This window comes from Mangifera indica, chromosome 10 (assembly GCF_011075055.1).
Source record: "Mangifera indica cultivar Alphonso chromosome 10, CATAS_Mindica_2.1, whole genome shotgun sequence".
In the NCBI taxonomy this organism is placed as follows: domain Eukaryota; kingdom Viridiplantae; phylum Streptophyta; class Magnoliopsida; order Sapindales; family Anacardiaceae; genus Mangifera; species Mangifera indica.
The window spans coordinates 12068983-12084695 of NC_058146.1; the positions used below are offsets into that span (position 1 = coordinate 12068983).

At 38.6% G+C, this 15713-nt stretch overlaps 1 pseudogene; it reads right to left on the reverse strand.

Annotated features, from left to right (window-relative positions):
* Window positions 1–4013: 4013 nt before the first annotated feature.
* LOC123226742 lies at window positions 4014–9070 on the reverse strand (annotated as a pseudogene).
* Between the last annotated feature and the right edge of the window lie 6643 nt (window positions 9071–15713).

Below are 15713 nucleotides of genomic sequence, written 5' to 3' on the forward strand. Positions count from 1 at the left end.
CAAAGATAGCTTGCTGGAACATTAGGGGCCTAAATGCTCCTATCAAACAAAGGGAGGTAAGGCATTTTATCAAGCATAATAACATTGAAATAATGGCTGTGTTGGAAACTAAAGTGGGGAATGATAGCTTAAGTAGAGTGAATGGTAATATTTGGAAAGAGTGGGAGAATGCTAATAATAATGATAGTCACCCTAATGGGAGAATTTGGGTAGGATGGAATAAGGATACTATCAGTTTTAATGTCATTGAGAAAAATCCGCAATTCATACATGGGGAGGCTTGGTTAGTAGAGGAGAACTCTCTTATAGCCTTAACTATAGTCTATGGGTATAATCAACCTATGGAAAGGAGAAGACTATGGAAGGAAATTGAAAGGCTCTCCAATGGGATGGGGAACAAACCGTGGCTAATAATGGGGGACTTTAATGCAATTAGGGGTCCAAGTGAGAAAATTGGAGTGTCATGGGGAGATACTTATAGTGATGACCTAAATAAGTGTTGTGAGGAAGCAAATCTAGATGATCTTCGGTACATGGGAAACCAACTCACTTGGAGTAATTGTAGTGAGGGACATAGGAGGATAGCATGCAAGTTGGATAGAGCCCTTGTAAATGAACAATGGAAAGATGTTTTTGAGGAATCCTTTGCCATGTTTCTCAATCATTCTATCTCTGACCATTCCCCATGCATTGTGACTTGTGGAGGTGGTGTAAGGAGGAGGAGGGTCCCTTTCAAGTTCTATAACATGTGGGCAACACATGAAAATTTCCTTAATATTGTGAGGGAGTCTTGGCAAGAGGAAGTAGACGGCAGCCCTATGTATAAGCTCATCAGCAAGCTCAAGAGATTAAAAAAGGTTCTTAGGAGGCTAAATGAGGAGGGGTTTTGGAGAATTTCAGAGAAGGTGGAAGAAGCAAAAGGAAGGTTGGAGGATGTTCAACATAGACTTCAAAGCAGCCCACTAAGTGAAGATTTAGCTAAGGAAGAAAAGGTTTGGTTGGAGAACTACAAAAATCTAAGTGAAGCTGAAGAATCTTTAGCTCGCCAAAAAGCTAAAGTTCATTGGCTTCAAGAAGGAGATCAATATTCCAAATTTTTCTTCAAATGTATCAAAGCCCGTAGGAGTAGGAACTCAATCAATGGGGTGTGCCTAGATGATGGAACCTTTGTTAGTAATATGGAGGATGTTAAAGAGGAGTTTGTGAGCTATTTCAAAAAGGTCCTTAACTCCACGGTTTCATGCAATTCCAATGTAGAGGAAATTCAAAGGCTGCTTAAGTTTCAAATAGAGATTCAAGAGAAAGAAAACATGATCAAGGAAGTGGGGGAAGAGGAAATCAAATCCATTATCTTTACCATGGACAACAACAAAGCTCCGGGTCTGGATGGTTATGGAGCCTTCTTCTTTAAAGCCACTTGGGAGATTGTGGGGAATGATGTGATCAAGGCAGTCCAGCATTTTTTCTCTTCAGGCCATCTTCTCAAGGAGGTAAATTGCACTATTTTAGCTCTTGTCCCTAAGGTTGCTAACGCTTCAAGGTGTATGGAGTATAGGCCGATAGCTTGCTGCAATATAATCTACAAGTGCATTTCAAAGATCCTTGCAAATCGTCTCAAAACCATACTTCCGAGTTTCATTGATAAAGCCCAAGGAGCATTTGTGGGAGGAAGGTGCATTGGAGAGAATATTATGTTATGTCAAGACCTAATGCATAATTACCATAGAATGAGCAAAGACAAGAAGTGTGCCATGAAGATCGATTTATTGAAGGCATATGATACGGTTCATTGGGATTTCATCCTTGCTATTCTTGAAGCAATTGGTTTTCATGGAAAATTCATTGGATGGATTAGGAGCTGCATCTCAACCCCCTCGTTCTCTTTGGGAATAAATGGTGAATTGGTGGGATTTTTCAAGAGTTCTCATGGGCTTAGACAAGGGGACCCTTTATCCCCTTACCTTTTTGTCATGGCAATGGAGACCCTCTCACGGATGCTTGGAGAACTCAAGAACATTCCTTCTTTTGGCCATCATTGGAAATGTAAGAAAAACAACATAACTCATTTGTGCTTTGCCGATGACCTTATTTTGTTTTGTAGGGCAGATGTTGAATCACTTACTCTCATGAAAAGATCCTTAAATCTTTTTCATGAATGGTCCGGTCTCCAAATGAATTGCAACAAAAGCAATATATACATATTCGGATTACCCCAAGAGGAGAAGATCAAGCTTGCGGACTCTATCAATGCGGAGGTGGGAGTAATGCCTTTCAAGTATCTAGGAGTTCCAATAACTTCCTCAAAGCTTAAAAGAAGTGATTGCAAGATGCTCATTGATAAGATTGTGGGGAGAATTTATTCGTGGCGGAACAAGTCCTTATCTTATGCGGGGAGATTGTTACTTATCAAGGCTGTCCTTTTCAGCATTCAAGTGTATTGGTCTTCCATATTTATTCTTCCTTCAAATGTGCATAAGGAAATAGATGGAATTTTGAGGGATTTTCTTTGGAATGGTGCTGCCATGGATGGAATAAAGGCAAAAGTTGCTTGGGAAGAGGTATGTGTGCCTAAAGAGGAGGGAGGTCTTGGCATAATGAGGTGCAAAGTGTGGAACAAGGCTGCCATAACAAAGAATATGTGGAAGATTCTCCTTGATAAGGGGAACTCACTATGGGTGGAATGGATTAAGGCAAACAAGCTTAGAGGAAAAAGTTTTTGGGAGATCAAACCGAATAGTGAGAGCTCATGGGTTTGGAGGAAAATTTTAAATCTTAGGGAACAAATGAAAACCAAGTTCAAGAAAGTCATCGGCAATGGGGAAAACACCTTTCTTTGGCTTGATAATTGGCACCCATTTGGACCATTAATGGACAAGTTTGGTAACCGGATTATCTATGATTCCGGAATTCCTAAGCATGCTTTAGTTAAAGAAGTCATTGACGAGCATGGGTGGAAATGGCCAGTAGCGAATTCTTGCCACCTCATGGAGATAAAGGGAGCTCTCCCTTGCTGCCCAATGGGAGGGGAGGATACTCTAACATGGGCCCCTAATACTAATGGCAAGTTCACAATCAAATCGGCATGGGAGATTATGAGGAGTAGGAAGGACAAGGTTAGTTGGCACAACATTGTATGGTTTAAAAGGCATTTCCTAAGACATTCATTCATTGTATGGTTGGGTATTAGAGGTAAACTAATGACAAGAGATAGGTTAGCAAGAATTGGCCTTATTTCCCACAATGTATGCCCATTATGCAATGTGGATACGGAAAGCATGGACCATCTATTTTTTAGGTGTGTCTTCAGCTCCCAAATCTGGAATGGACTGCTCAATCTTTGCCATCAACAAATCATGTATAGCTCATGGACTTCATTGATCCCGGAATTAGCAAACAAATGGAAGGAAAATAGCTTCAAGAATATTGTGAGTAAGCTATGCTTTGGGGCAGCCGTGTACTACATATGGAAGGCTAGGAATGACACTTGCTTTGGAAGAGCCGGATTACCAAGGGAGAGAGTCCGTATGCTTATTCAAGAAGGTGTTAGAGTTAGAGCTTCATGCTTGAGAAAGGTTACCAAGTCTAGAGAAAATATGATTCTTGCAAACAATTGGGATATTCCTCATACAATTTTTGAATAGATGTGGTGGTGTTGGCTTGTTTTATGTTTTGGTATTGAGTTGTAAGATCATGCTATGCGTTTTGTAGCAAATGGATGGTAGGTAGGTGTTTCGGCATAACCAAGGGACTTGTCTTTGGTATGCTTGTGAGTTGTGTTGTTTTGTGTTTGTGTTGTTTCGTTGGTTTTCTTTGTTCCTTTGGTTGAATGGTTTGAGCCTTAGGTTGTCTCGGCATAACCTAGGGGCTTGTCCAAGGTATGCTTGTGTTTAAGCTTAATCTAGGGGTTTTGTCCTAGATAGGCATTTGTATATCTTTCTTTGGTATAAAATTAACATTACTTACCAAAAAATTAACTACTAATTAGACAAAAAAAAAAAAAAAGAAATATTCTCCTAACCCTATAAGATAGGTAGAATTTAAGGAAAGACAAGTAAAATAAATCCTAACTAAATAAGGACTATTATAATTTTGGCCAACCAAGGAAGGAGTTTGAATGAGTCAATTCTTGAATCCTTAGAAATCTTTTCTTGAAATCTTCTATGATTTTCTTGAATATTCTTCATTCTCCAAAAATCTTTCTTGAAATCTTCTAGGATCTTCTTGAATATTCTTCATTAACTCCAAAAAAAAAAATGAACAAACAAACTAAGTAGCTTTAAAATAGGAAATTAAGCTAACTAGCTTGTAATCTTCAAAATACATCTCCAATGGACTAGAACGGTTTGAATCCACATGTTTGCTCATGATATGAAGAACAAATGAATTCAAAGCTTGTTTGAACCTCTTCGCCCTTGCTCTTGTCATTGGACCTTCATAACGCAAAGGATCATTTGACTTGCTTGGCACCTTGATTGCATCATTCCCCCCTTCCTCGAGATGATTCGTCCTCAAATCAATACCTTCATCAAAATCAAAAGGAGACAAATCAGCAATATTAAAAGGAGTACTAACACCATACTCACCAGGCAAATCAATCTTGTAGGCATTGTCATTAATGCGTTCCAACACTTGGAAAGGTCCATCTCCATGAGGCAATAACTTAGAACGGCTTTGAGTTGGAAAACGTTCTTTGCGCAAATGCACCTAAACCCAATGACCAGGTTCAAATACAACACGCACACGCCCTTTGTTAGCTTGCCTTGCGTATATCTCATTCTTGCGTTCAAGATTGGCTTGCACTTTTTCATGCATTGCCTTCACAAATTCCGCCTTCTTTTTGCCATCTAGATTCACTTGTTCACTCATAGGTAAAGGAATTAAATCTAGAGGACTCAATGGAATAAAACCATAATCAATTTCAAAAAGGCAGAAATTAGTAGAAGAATGCACACTATGATATAAGCAAACTCAATATGTGGCAAGCAATCTTCCCAAGACTTCAAATTACGCCTAACCATAGTTCTAAGTAATTGAGACAAAGTTCTATTAACTACTTCAGTTTGCCCATCAGTTTGTGGATGACAGGTGGTTGAAAACAAAAGTTTAGTACCCAATTTACCCAACAAGGTTTTCCAAAAGTAGCTTAAAAACTTAGCATCTCTATGACTCACAATTGTTTTAGGCATAACATGTAAACGCACAATTTCATTAAAGAACAAGTTGGCAATATGTTGTGCATCATCAGTTTTATTACATGCTATGAAGTGAGCCATCTTAGAAAACCTATCCACAACAACAGATATTGAATCATGCCCACGCCTAGTCCTAGGTAAACCAAGCACAAAATCCATGGAGATATCAATCCAAGGTGAACTAGGTATAGGTAGATAGAATTTGTGATAAGTTTATTGTGTGTAGACAAGCTAAGTCTAAGTTAAAACCACATGGGTTGTATATGCCTCTACACACAATACACTTATCACAAATTCTAGCAACATCTTTTTTCATGTTAGGCCAATAAAAGTGATGATGTAAAACATCCAAAGTCTTAGTTACACCAAAGTGACCCATCAAGCCACCCTCATGTGCTTCACGTACAAGCAACTCATGCATAGAACAATTAGGCACACACAACCTATTGTCCTTAAACAAGTACCCATTATGCCTATAAAACTTTTCAAAAGCAAACTTTCTCACATGCATGATAAACACTACTAAAATCACTATCATTCATATACAACTCTTTGATGTATTCAAATCCTAGCAATTTGGCATCTAAAGTAGCAAGTAAAACATACCTTCGTGAAAGTGCGTCGGCCAATATATTTTCTTTACCTTGCTTATATTTGATGACATAAGGAAATGGCTCAATGAATTCACTCCACTTGGCATGTCGATTGTTAAGCTTGTTTTGTCCTTTCAAATGCTTCAAAGATTCATGATCAATGTGTATCACGAACTCCTTAGGCCATAAATAATGTTGCCAAGTTTCCAAAGCTCGAACTAAAACGTACATCTCCTCGTCATAAGTTGGATACTTCAAGCTTGCACCATTCAACTTCTCACTAAAATAAGCAATTGGTCATCCATCTTGCATTAAAATGGCTCCAATTCCCAAACTCGAAGCATCACATTCAATTTCAAAAGTTTTAGAGAAATTAGGGAGAGCAAGTAAAGGAGCAAAAATTAACTTATCCTTGAGCATATTAAATGCTCGTTCTTGTGCATCTCCCCATTTAAAACCAATACTCTTCTTGATCACCTGGGTCAATGGCGCGGCAATGGTACTAAAGTCCTTTACAAATCGCCTGTAAAAGTTGGCAAGGCCATGAAAACTTCGAACATCACCAACACTCTTAGGCATAGGCCACTCCTTGATTGCCTTGACCTTTTCTTCATCTACCTCAATTCCTTTTGCACTAACAACAAAACCTAAGAAAACAAGCTTATTTGTGCAAAAATGACATTTTTTGAGGTTAGCAAACAAACACTCTTTATGCAATACTTCCAAAACCATGCGCACATGCTCAATATGTTCTTCAAAAGATTTGCTATAAATGAGTATATCATCAAAGTAGACAACCACAAACTTTCCAATAAAAGGATGCAAAACGTGGTTCATTAATCTCATAAATGTGCTAGGTGCATTAGTTAAACCAAATGGCATGACTAACCACTCATACAAACCATATTTTGTCTTAAATGTAGTTTTCCACTCATCTCCCTCTTTCATGCGAATTTGATGATAACCACTTTTCAAATCAATTTTAGAGAATATAATAGCCCCATGCAACTCATCAAGCATATCATCTAACCTAGGAATAGGATGACAATACTTTATCGTTATCTTGTTGATCGCACGACAATCAACACACATTCGCCAAGTGCCATCCTTTTGGGTACAAGTAGAATGGGTATGGCACACGAGCTCATGCTTTCTCTAATGTAACCTTTGCCCAAAAGTTCTTCAACTTGTTTTTGCAACTCTTTAGCTTTCTCGGGATTACACCTATATGCGAGTCTGTTTGGAATTGTAGAGCCAGGTATGAGATCAATTTGATGTTCAATCCCTCTAATTGGTGGTAAACCACTAGGGATTTCTTCGGGAAACATATCTTGAAAATCTTGCAAAAGAGAAACAAAAGAACTAGGCAAAGAAGGATCAAGGTCATTAGTGCTAAGACAAGATTCTTTATAAACAAGCATAAAAATAGATTGCTTTAAAGGCAAAGCTTTCCTCACATCTTTTCGTTTTGCATAAAAACTTGCTTTTCCGCTCTTGTTACACTCAACTCTCCTTTTGCATGCGCTTCACTCTTTTTTTCATTGCGCATCCTCTCATTAAACTCTCCTTTTTCCACTCTTGACTCACACCTCTCATTGCTTTTCTCACAGCTCCCCTTTTTCTTTTTCATGCACACTCTCTCTTTCTCTTTTTATTGCTTTTTCCCTTTCAAACTCTTCAATTTTTTGTCTAAGGACTTTTTAGTTCTCATACACTTCCTTGGGGGTTAAAGGTTTAAGGGTTATAGGGATATCATTAATTACAAAAGAGTATCTATTAGAAAACCCATTATGAAGAACTCTTCTATCATATTGCCAAGGTTGCCCCAAAAGAATATGACTTGCTTGCATAGGCACTACATCACACAACACTTCATCTTCATACTTGCCTATGGAAAATGCCACCCTTATTGTTTATTTACCTTCACCTCTCCACAATCATTCAACCATTGTAACATGTATGGTCTAGGATGTTTTAAAGTAGGTAAATGTAATTTTTCAACTAGCATGGTACTAGCTACATTAGTGGAACTGCCCTCATCAATAATTAAACAACATACCTTATCTTGCACTTTACATCTAGTGTGGAAGATGTTCTCACGTTGCACCTCATCCTTCATCTTGACTTGCAAATTCATGACTCGCCTTGCAACTAATAATTCTCCATGCGTAGGACTTTGCAAAGTTTCAACTTCACTTGCATCCTCAAGCTCGGGCATCTCCAAGTCATCATCATCCTCACTTTCACTAACCATTTCGCCACCTCTTATGGTCATAGTACGCTTGTTTGGACAATTTGAGGAGATATGTCCATAACCCAAACACTTAAAGCATTATACTTCACGTGCTTTCTTGGTTTGATTTTCATTCCTTTCCTTACCCTTTGCATTCCCCCATTCCTTCATTCCTTTGCAGCTTTATTGTTTTCAAACTTTGGCTTGTTGAATGTCTTTTCTCCACCCTTCCAATTTGACTTCCATGATGTGCTAGGAATAGCTGAATTGCTCTTTGTACCTCTAGACTTCAATTGCCCTTCAATCTTGGTAGCCATATGCAACATATCTTCCATGTCGACAAAGTGCTGTAATTCCACTAAGTCGGCTATGTTTCTATTCAATCCATGCAAAAACCTTGCCATTGTTGCCTCACGGTCCTCTTCAATATTTGCTCTAATCATGGCAACCTCCATTGGTTGATAATATTCTTCAACTCTCTTAGAGCCTTGTACAAGATTTTGGAGTTTTTTGTACAATTCTCTATAGTAGTGTGATGGAACAAAACGTTTGCGCTTGATGGTCTTCATCTCATCCCAAGTTTCAATTGGTTGTTCACGGTTCCTCCTTCTACTAGTCACCAATTGGTCCCACCAAACAAGTGCATAATCAGTGAACTCTACGGTGGCTAACTTCACTTTCTTTTCTTCGGAGTAGTTATGACATTCGAAGATGAATTCCACCTTTTTCTCCAACTCCAAGTATGCCTCGACGTCACTCTTGCCTTGGAAGCTTGGAATTTTCATCTTTATGCTTCTTAAGTTGCCATCTACCTTGGTACACCCATTCCTTCCCAAATTGGATGTCTGATCATCATCGTCTTGTTCATGTCGCCCACGGGTTCTAAAAGTGTTTGTACTTTGCTCCCCATGATGGCTTGACTCCAACTTGTCAATTCGGTCCACCAAATCTCCAATTTTGGATGCCATGTCTAGTTTCATCCTTTCCATCATTTGTTGCATGGATTTCATGAAAAGTTTCAGATCGGGTGCTCCTTCCCTTTCTTGAGACATGGTTTAGAACCTACAAAACAAAGTTAGAATGGAAATAGAAAGAACTTCACAAAACGCTCCCTCACGTGTTTAACTCTCAATTGATGGCACTCACGCTCGTGTTTCACTCGATTGTAGGCTTTTCCCCTCTAATGAGCTAACCATTTGCCTTTTACCTCTCAATTTTCCTTAAACTCGATTCTTATTGAACTAACACAATCCTCTATATATTGTTTCCAACCACTCACCAATATCAATGCAAACTTAAATTGAACCTTTAAAATTCAAAGCAACACACCGTTCCAAGAAAATAAGAAATTAAGCAAGTGAACAAAAACTTGACTTAAGAATAATGAAAACCCAATTTAAGGTTGTAAGGAGCAAGAAAGAAACAACGTTAGCAGAAAATAACTACTAAAGAACCGACTCAAGAACTTTGAACGATTCCACCAAACAGAATTTAAATATAAATATATATATATATATATATATATATATATATATATATATATATATATATATATATATATTTTATGAGAATGTGGAAACAAGAATTCAACTCACAATCATAAGATTCAAATCAAGTTAGGAACTTTGGGGGCTGTCCCAATTGTATTCGTGCACAATTTTTTTCTCTTTTTTTTTTTTTTTTTATAATAGATGCAAACACAAGGAAGATAAACACTAAGGGTTGCTTTGATGACTTCAAACCCTTTGAACACCAAACACACAAATTTGGCACTTAAAGAAAATTAAGAAGCAGAGAAAGTAATTGACCTCACAAGGATAGATATACCAAACCTTGAAGTTTGGCTCTAATACCAAACTGATACGAACCCCACCTATATCAAAAGTAGAACCTAATATCCAATTTTGATTCGTTGCCCAAGATCTTTCAAAGTAATGGTACAAGTAATTGATGGAACTAAGACCCTTTGTTTATAAAGAAATAAGAACCCCAGTTATTAAAAGATGTATGTCACACAATTTTAAAGATTAAGAATAAGCTTTGCGATTGATATGACAAGATAGAATTAGAAAACAATACAAGATCTTGTAAAGTTTTCAAAGAACAAAGTAAAGAAAAAAAATTCCTCTCCTTTGATGAAATTGTAAAATTGGATAACAAGACTAATTATCATCTCTAGGGCTGCCAAATACACTTATTTATAGAGAAACAAAAACTCTTTCCAACAAGTATAAGGCAACTAAAGCTTGGTGGAAAGGAAACAAAATAACTTCCTAAAGCACTCCAAATTGAATTTGGCAAATATAAATTATTTAGCTACCAATTAACTACTAATTAGGCAACACAAAAAAAAAGAAATATTCTCCTAACCCTATAAGATAGGTAGAATTTAAGGAAAGACAATTAAAATAAATCCTAACTAAATAAGGACTATTATAATTTCGGCCAACTAAGGAAGGAGTTTGAATGAGTCAATTCTTGAATCTTTAGAAATCTTGAAATCCTCTATGATTTTCTTGAATATTCTTCATTCTCCAAATATCTTTCTTGAAATCTTCTAGGATCTTCTTGAATATTCTTCATTAACTCCCAAAAAAATGAACAAACAAACTAAGTAGCTTTAAAATAGGAAATTAAGCTAACTAGCTTGTAATCTTCAAAATACATCTCTAATGGACTAGAACGGTTTGAATCCACATGCTTGCTCATGATATGAAGAAAAAATGAATTCAAAGCTTGTTTGAACCTCTTTGCCCTTGCTCTTGTCATTGGACCTTCATAACACAAAGGATCATTTGACTTGCTTGGCACCTTGATTGCATCACATTGCATTCCAAGTCCTTTCCATATGAGGAACAAAGGCTCCAAATTTTTCAATCAAGATGCACCATTGGAGGCAAGGTGTGTTCTTTGATTATAGATAGTGGAAGTTGTGCAAATGTGGCTTCATCTACATTAGTGGAGAAACTCGGATTGTCTACCATACCTCATCCTCAACTATATAAGCTCCAACGGTTGAGCAATGGGACCAGCCTCGAAGTAGCCAAACAAGTACTTGTTTCCTTCTCCATTGGCAAGCATTACCAAGATGAGATTGTGTGTGATGTAGTTCCCATGGATGCATGCCATTTGTTGCTAGGGAGACCTTGGCAATTTGATAGAGAAGTAACTCATGATGGTAAAAAGAACACTTATTCCTTCAAATTCAAGGGGAAGACCATTACTTTGCTACCTCTTAGCCCCCAAGAAGCTAATAAGGCTATCAAAAGGAAATGAGTTAGAAGGGAGAGTATGTATATGATGGGCAGCAAGTAGAAAAGGCTCTTTTGTGTTTGCAACCTGTCTTTGCATTACTTATACTTGAAGGGGAGATCAAACATGAGAAGAAGGAAGCCCATCCCTTAGTTCAATCTCTCTTGGCCGAATTTGAAGATGTGTTCCCACTAGAGCTTCCATCCAGCCTCCCTTCTATAAGAGGCATTGAGCATCAAATTGACTTGGTTCCAGGTGCACTATTGCCTAATAAGCCAGCCTATAGAAGCAATCCCATGGAGACTAAAGAGTTGCAAAGGCAAGTGGAAAAAGTGATTGAAAAAGGCTTTGTAAAGCCTAGCATGAGTCCATGTTCCATTCCAGCCCTACTTGTTCCTAAGAAAGATGGCTCATATAAGATGTGTGTGGATAGTAGAGCCATTAACAATATAACCATCAAGTATAGGTATCCCATCCCTAGACTTGATGACATGCTTGATGAGTTACATGGTGCTTGTGTCTTCTCCAAAATTGATCTAAGGAGTGGCTACCATCAAATAAGGATGTGATGTATTTTCAGCCACTTCTCCAACTTTAGCTTCCAAGTCTCTATCATATCTTCATTTGGCTCCAGCCACCATTGAGAATGAGGGAAAAGCTCCATGCAAGTCCAAAGAACCTTTGCCATCTCCAATTTGGCCCAACTTTACTTTTGGGTGCACTCTCATTACTTGCATCCAAGGCCTTAATGAGATGGAAGCTTAAATGAGTCCAAGAAGCCAACTACAAGCCCACTTTGAAGCCCAAGTAGATGAGGCAGCCATCCATCACTTAAATTGGAGCCCAAGATGCCATGAAGCCCATTTAGTTGAATTGCAACTAAAAAGGAAGCAAGTAACTTTAGTTGGTGGACATAGTTCCACCTTTTAAGGAAAAATTGTTCCTTTTTGTTAGTTGGTGCATATCCATCAAGGCAATGCAACAAGTCACAAACTCAAAATCTGGAAATTATTGTTCATAACCCAGCAGCACTTTGGCTTCCAATTTAACCAATCAAATGACTTCCAAAAACATACAAATTATAGTTCATTAGAAAGGGCATTCAAAGAGCTTTCTAATGGTATATGATAGCAATCACAACTCAATCAACAAGGCATTCAAAACTTGTTTCAAAGTTTGATGGCAAAATCTGAAAATGGCAAAATTACATACTGTGAACAGTATCCGGGCATATAACACACATTCACACTTTGGATTTCAAGGGGTAACAAGAAAGTTAACCAAGGCATAAAGGAAATTTCCACCAACCTTGGGGTCTTCCACCACCAATTCTTCCTCCAAGATGAATTGGATAAAGGAAAGAGCAACTAAAGAAAAGCTACAAAGCTTTACTTGAAACAAATCAACCTTTTCTCTCTCTAAAAAACCATGCTCTCCCTTCTCTCTAAAAAACCACTTTCCTCCTCTCCCTCTTTACGTTAGTTAAAGTTCTTCTTTCTCGGCTGTATTGTTATCCACCAGGTTCTACGCTCCGGTCCGGTGACCAAGGTCACCGGCTCCCCCCCCCCCCCCCCCCCCCCCCCTTTTTTCTCCGGTGGATGCATATTTGGCTCTTTTCTTTCAAATGGAGTTGGTCTGTGGTGTCCCTCAAAGTGTTCTATAGGGCTGCTTCTTATGCTTGTTTTTGTTTTTCCGGTATCAAAACTTCCAGTTCTGTTCTGTTCATCTTTTCCGGTGTTTGTTTCTTTTCCGTTTGATCTCTGAAGCTTATTTGGGTGCTGTGGAGTTTCCCTCCTTCCGAAAATTCAAATTTTGGAGCTGTTACTTGATTTGTACGCTTTCCTTCTTGGTGCATGCTGCATTTTCTTTCTGTGGCAGGTTTTCCTTTTATCCTTTTGGGATATTTTAGTCTGTTGTGCCATCTTCTGCTCTGAATTTGCAGGCTGTTTGCATTGATTCAATTAGTCAATCCTCTTCTTTTAGCAGTCCACCCTATTTCCGTTTTTAGTTATTTCCGTTTTAGTTATTTCCGTTTCAGTATGTCGTCTTCTTCTGTGCTGAATAAGCAAACTACTTCTCTTATATCTGATCCCTCCATGCACCAAAATAGTATGGTTGCTGCTTCAAGGAAAACGTCAGGTTCTTCTTCAAGTGTGCTGGAACATGGAGAGATGGAAGGAGGAATGGAGAAGAGGGCTTCATGGAACTCTTTCTTCACTCCTAAGAAGTCCAATGTGAAGTTGGAATTTTTTGAACCTAAAGGGAAAGACTCTAAGGGGCGGATTTGTGTGGCCCCCCCTCAAGAAGTTGCTGAACAAGGTGCATTGAGATGGAATACATGTGCTGTAGGCTTCTTCCTTGGCAAAAGACCACCATTCTTGACGGTCAAAAGAGCTTTGGAGAGGGTGTGGAAAGCTTTAGGCCTCATAGATGTCATGACTTCGGGCCAAGGTGTTTTCATCCTAAAGTTCCAAGATATGGAGGGAACTACAAGAGCTGTGGAAGAGGGGCAGATTACCATACAAGGACAACCATTTCTTGTGCGGAAATGGACTACTAATCTGCCTATGGTGATTAATGACGTGAAGAAGGTAGCTATATGGATTAGAATGTATGGCATTCCCCTTGAGTTTTGGACACCGAAAGGGCTTAGTTACATTGCTAGTGCAATAGGAAGTCCGCTTTACATGGACTCCGTGACTGAAGAAGGGACAAGATTGGAGTATGCTAGAGTTTGCATTGAGATAGAGGTGGACTCGGGATGTCCCGATTCCATTAGCCTAGCTTTGCCAAATGGAGAATTGATGGTAATCAAGGTGGAGTATGCTTGGAAACCTATAAAATGCAATGGTTGTCAATGCTTTGGTCATTCCATAGCAAATTGCTCACTAGCACCCAAACAAGGTAATAACATAATCTCACGGAATACCTTGAAGGAAGGGGATGGGTTTGTGGTACCGAAGAAAATGCATGGGAAAGACAAAATGGTGCTAACACCAAAAGGCTATGACAAGAAATCCAAGGACAAAGGGGTGGAAATGGGGAAAACTACGGGAATTAGTTTACAAGCTCAAAAGAGTAATAGATTTTCTGCCTTGACTATTAAGGAGCCTCACGAGCTGGAAAAGGAGAAGACAATGCCGAATCAAGAAGTAAACTATGAGGCCAACGTAAATGAAGCCAAAAAGGAAGGAAAGAGGTGCGGAGGCGAAGCTAGCACATCAAAAGAACATTATTCCCCCTTGGTGGAAAGTGTGAGTGCTCGGGAGAGTGAAGAAGGGGCCACAAACACAATTCAGCATCTGAGTAGTTTGGAGGACATGGATCAAGAAGCATCTCCGGCAATGGCACCATTTGGAGGGAAACTTAAAGTGGATGAGATGGATTTTAGGAAGGAAAATGCTGAAATGAAGAGTAAAAACGTGGGGAAGAAATTGGCAAAGCAAAGGAGAGCAATCTCCCCATCCCACTCATCCAAATGACCAAAGTTGCATGCTGGAATGTTAGGGGCCTTAATGCTCCTAACAAACAAAGGGAGGTTAGACATGTTATGTTTCATAATAAAGTTGATTTCATGGCTGTATTAGAAACAAAAGTAGGGTCTCACAATATTTCTAGAGTGGCTAGTAATGTATGGAGAGATTGGGAGCATGACAATAATAATGGGGTGTGCCAAAATGGGAGAATTTGGGTAGGATGGAATAAGGAAGCTATTAGTATAGATATTAAGGAAAAAGCCCCTCAATTCATTCACTGTGAAGCTTGGTTAGTGAAGGAGGAAACCCAAGTGGCTATATCTATAGTTTATGGGCTTAATCAACCTTTGGAGAGGAAAAGTCTTTGGAGGGAACTTATTAAGTACTCAAACCAAATGGGCAGTAAACCTTGGCTAATTATGGGTGATTTTAATGCAATTAGGGGACCAAATGAAAAGATAGGAGGGGCGGTATGGGGTGATACATATTGTGATGATCTAAACAATTGTTGTAGAGAGGCAAACTTAGATGATCTAAGATATATGGGGAACCATTTCACTTGGAGTAATTCAAGTGTAGGGCAAAGGAGGATAGCTTGCAAATTGGATAGAGCTCTTGTTAATGAAGGTTGGAGTGATGTTTTGCCGGATTCTTATGCACATTTTCTCAATCCTTCAATTTCAGACCATTCTCCTTGTGTAGTGACTTGTGGAGGGGGAGAGGAGAGGAGAAAGGTTCCATTCAAGTTCTACAATATGTGGGCAAATCATGAAAGTTTCATTGATATTGTACGGGAGGCTTGGAAAGAGGATTATGAGGGCAGTCCTATGTTCAACCTTGTTAACAAACTCAAAGGTTTAAAAAGTGCTTTAAGGAGGTTGAATAAGAATGAATTTTGGAATATTTCCGAAAAGGTGATAGAAGCAAAAAATAACCTGGAAGATGTTCAAAATAGACTCCAAATCAA